Source organism: Lynx canadensis, chromosome A1, assembly GCF_007474595.2.
Source record: "Lynx canadensis isolate LIC74 chromosome A1, mLynCan4.pri.v2, whole genome shotgun sequence".
Lineage (NCBI taxonomy): Eukaryota > Metazoa > Chordata > Mammalia > Carnivora > Felidae > Lynx > Lynx canadensis.
This window is the reverse complement of record NC_044303.2, coordinates 109,650,607-109,655,462: the sequence shown is the minus strand read 5'-3', so window position 1 is coordinate 109,655,462 and position 4,856 is coordinate 109,650,607.

Below are 4,856 nucleotides of genomic sequence, written 5' to 3'. Positions count from 1 at the left end.
TGGTAACTTGTTTTCTTATCCATGGGAACTGGGCATCCGTGACCCTAGGAGAGTTGTCTTCTCGTAACATGCCACAGAAAATGCTTCTGACAGAAACACCAAGTCAAATTTTGGCCATGTGTCAAGTCCCAGGTAGTTATGACAACATGTAGCGAATGGCACATGGTCACCCTCTGCAAACAAGTTTTTGTTTTAACTGCAGTGTAGTTAACATACGGTGTGAGGTCAATTTTAGGTGTACAATATGGTGTTTCAGTGCAAACAGGCCTCAATCCACAAACGCACTCCAGCTCATGCCCAAAGGTGCTTTGGAGGGTGGGGCTGTGCCGCATCTCCCCCATTCAGCTGCAAGAACTCACCCACGGTTTTTATCCTTATCATTCCTGTTCCCGGCCCCCACGGTGATTACTTGTCATAGAGAGCAAAAGTAGGTCTTTGAACTTCCCGGTTTGCACTAGACAGGCTCACTCACAAAATCTCCCGTGGTTTTGGCAACACCATAGCTGCAACCACGTTTCCTTCAGCCTTGATTTAAGGCGGTTCAGTTCTGGAAAAACAAGGACTTTTTCCCAGAGGGACTTATAAGACTTATTCAAGTACCAGGTGCTGCACAGACCAGTCTACTTTTTTAGGTAAGCCAACTACTATTATAACCTCCACAAACACTTATTTTAAGGGTCATTTACTTGATTTTTAGTTGAAAAAAAAAAAGCAACTTTGTTGGAGGGGAGCACACATTATATTGTAATGGACAGGGGTTAAAAGCATTTTTACTGAATGTTTGGAACTGGACACACAAGCGATATTTTCTGACCCTTCAGACCCTGAACTGAGCCAAGGGGAACCCTGTGGCAATGACAGGCTTTACTATCCCTAAAGGGGGAAAGTTTGTGGAGATGGAAGGAGGGGGGTCTGGAAAGGATATTGGGAGAGAATCTTCTGAACAGAAACTACAGTGAAACTGCCAAGTTCAAGCAAGCCTGAAGCACTTGTGGGGGCATCTCCTCGACCCCTGGCACATGGCCCTCCTGCCTCTCAAGAGAAGGGTCCCAAAGTCCCTGAAGAGCAGCTTCAGTGACACAGACAAGTCCTTAAGTCTCAACAGGTTTCTAGGGGGGGACATTACGGCACATGGTTTGGGGAGGCCTTTTTCCTAGCTCAACAGCCAATGTTTCTGTTCAGTGGGAGGTGGCATCAGACATCGACCAATAAAGCTATATCTGCCAGGAGATCAGGCCTCTGGGTTTGCTGGACCAGGAGAATTCAGCTGTTCTGAGTGCCCATTATGGGGTCGTGAGGTCCAACAAGGCTAAAGGCAGCACAGCAGAGATCCTGGGAAGTTAATGAATTTTCTAAAAAGCCCACCATTCCTAAGGACACACCTTTCTGGGAGTCTGAATGTTCCAGTATAACACTCCTATACTTCAAAAGCAGCCCAGAGTGGACTCCCAGGGATGCCTACCTCCTCTTCTTCGTTAAATGTGGCAGCAAGTCTCAAGCAAGTAATCATGACACAATGGAGTAATCTCTCTCTTATCTGAAGTATGGAACAAACACATTTGACCAGAATATGAATGCCAGGAACAAATAGTCAAGCACCGGTGGGTTTCTTTGGGAAATTAAGTTTTTTCCTTTCTTCAAAAAGAGATGTATCGTATTCCTCCACCAGTTAGTGCCATGTTTTACATTTGACCCGTGAATATGCCCCTGATTTCAGAAGCACCAGTGGCTAGTCAGTAGTCCTTGTTAGGGGGATGAACGAGGGTGGGAAATACAGCACCATTTCGGGGAACACATCATGACCACAGGCTGCAATGGCGAGATCCAGACAAACACACCCCACATGATCACACAGTAAGTCCTTTCCCAGCTAGGTCCCTTCAGAGGGACAGCCACACAACATTGAGCCAGACAGGCTGGGTAGTGGGATGTAACCCTTAGTTTATGAGCCTCTAAGCAGCTGGGATAGTGCACCTCTCAGGCAGCAAAGACAGAGGTCAGTTTCTTCTCCCACCCTCTATTACCACCCCCAGAGCCCCTACCTTTACTGAAACCAGTAGGTGGCTGAAGGTAGTGAGAGCCAGGTTAAAAGTAATTTGGGAGAAGTTAAAAATGTTCTTAAGCCCCAGGAGCGACAACACGATTTCCTGGACCTTGTGGCACATCTCAACCTGTTGGAAAGAAGGGGTAGGGGAGGGCAGGGAAGGTCGTTGGTGGCCAGTGTAGGTTCGCTTGTGTGGACACAAGCCTGCTGAAGGTCACCATAGGGGATGTGAGACGTCCCTGCACCTTAAACCGCGATGGGACTGAGTGTTGCCCAGCGGTTCACGGATTGAGATGGTCCTCGCGCCCGTTTTGGTCCTAAGCAGAGTTTCCCAACTCAAGACCTCTTCCGAAGCACCTACCAGAAAGGCGTCCTCTCTGCGAGAGGGGCTAGCGACCGCCGCCTCGTGCCTCGTGCATGGCACGCACCTGGTGAAGGTCCCCGCCTCCAGGGTGCTGCTCACCTGGGCGCGGGCGCAGGTGGAACCCGGCCGCGTCCCGTGGGCGCAAGGGGAAGGGGGTGAACGTTCTCCCGGAAGGCTCCGGCCGCGGGGCCCGCTATCTGGGGTTGACCGCCACGCCACGGGCGCGCCTCGCGGCCCAGGGCCAGTTGCGGGTGGGCGGCCAGTCGGCGCTCATCCAGAGGGCGTCCCCATTCGCACGGCACCCGCGGGGTTGAGGCCTGGAGGGGTGGCCGCGGGAGCTGCGGACCTGGCGCGGCACCGAGAGCGGGACAGGCAGCTCGGGGTCCTCTCGGTGACGGCGCGGAGAGCTACGGGTTCCACCAAGGCCGCGGGAGAAGAATGCCGCGGGCCGCTTCGCCCAAACGCGGCTCTGATCTTCCCCCTGGGGCCGAAGGTTGCGAGGGGAGCCGCCTGCCGGAGGCCATGGCGAGCGCCGGCTACTGGGTCTGGGTCCCGCCATAGCCGGCCTTTTATAACCCGGCGCGGGGGACTTGCAGCTGGGGCCGCGCCGGGGCGGGGAGGGTTTGGCGGGCCCACCCCCAGCCCGGGCGCGCAGCAGCTCCTGGAACTCCCAACCCGCCGGGCTTTGACACTTGCTCACGGCTTGTGGCGCGTGGAGTGCTTGCGGGTGGGTGAAGGATTCCGTCTTCTTTCACTCCCTGCCCCCACCTCCCGCTGAGCGCTTCTTCCCCACCCGACGCCCGAAGCCCCAGGACCAGAGTCCCGAACCCGGAATGCGTCACCTGGTGAGCACTTCGGCCCTGGAGAAGTTCACCGGGCCGCAGACCCTGCGTCTTATTTCACAGTAGGGCTTTGCGGCACACAAGACCAGGTAGAGAAGCGTCCAGAGCGCTCCTCAGTCAGACACCCTTGAGATGGAATTCTGACTCTGTGTGATCTCGTTTATGAGACTTGAGCTCTGAGTCCTGTTTACTTCAACTCTTATAAAAAGGCAAAATCTGCCTCACAAAGTAGTTCCTTCATGCATATATTTTTCCGATCAGCAGTTAATCAGTGAAGGCCTACAATGTTAGGACATAACAGTGAATAACACAGACATGGAGTTTACATTCTAGCCAGGAGAGACAGATAATAAACATGAACAGAATATATAGAAATCCCAGCGATTTCACTTTTAAGTATATGCTCAACGGAAATTCATATATGTGCATCAAAAAGACACCTACGCAATGTTGTCATAGCCCCAAATGTCCGTCAGCAATTGAATGCAATAAACAAATTTTTGTATGTTCGCACTATGGAATACTACACCACATTGAAAAAGAATGGACTAATGCTCCACCCAACAAGAAAAAAATCTCACAAACATAATACTGAATGTTGAGGGACAGAGACAAAAGACGTCATACTGTATAATTCCATTAACATAAAGTATAAGAACAAGAAAAACGAAATCTGTAACGTTAAGAGTTAAGATAGTGGTTACCGTTAGAGGGCCGTGGATAGTGACTGGGAAGGAACACAAGGAGCTTCCAGGGCTGGAAATGTTCTGTTTCTTGATTTGGATGCTGATTACACACGTGTTCGCCTTGCGAAAACTGATCAAGCAGTGCATTTTTGATTTGTGCACTTTTATTTACGTGAGATATATTTCATTAAGATTTACATTACATTAAATTTACATTAAAATATATGCGAATGTCAGAAGGAGAAGAAAGAAAAGGGAATAGAAGAAATATTTGGAGTGATGATGACTGAGAATTTCCTCAGGTAATATGAGACACCAAACCACAGAACGAGGAATCTCAAAGAAGACCAGGTGGGATAAATGCCCCCCAAGTATACCTAGGCATATCATTCAAACTACAGAGAATCAAAGATAAAGTTTTGAAAGAAGCTGGAGGCGGGGAGGGGAAGAAACTTACCTATAGAAGAGCAAAGATAAGAATTACATTTCAGTTCTCTTCAGAGATCATGCAAGCAAGATGTGGGCTGAGATATTTAAAGTGTTGAGAGAAAAATGCTACCAACCTCGAATTGTGTATCTAATGAAATTATCTTTCAGATGAAGAAATAAAGATCTTGTATATAGAAGATCCTAAGGAATCTGCTAAAAAACTATTAGAAGTAATAAGTTCATGGAAGTTCAGAGTACAAGGTCAATGTACTAGAAAAAAATCAATTTTTTATACACTATCAATGAGCAATCTGAAAATAAAATTAAGAAAATAATTCCAGGGATGCCTGGGTGGCTCAGTCGGTTAAGCATCCAACTCTTGATTTTGGCTCAGGACTTGATCTCATGGTTGGTGGGATCGAGCCCCACAGTGGGCTCTGCGCTGACAGTGTGGAGCCTGCTTGAGATTCTCCCTCTTTCTCTACCCCTCC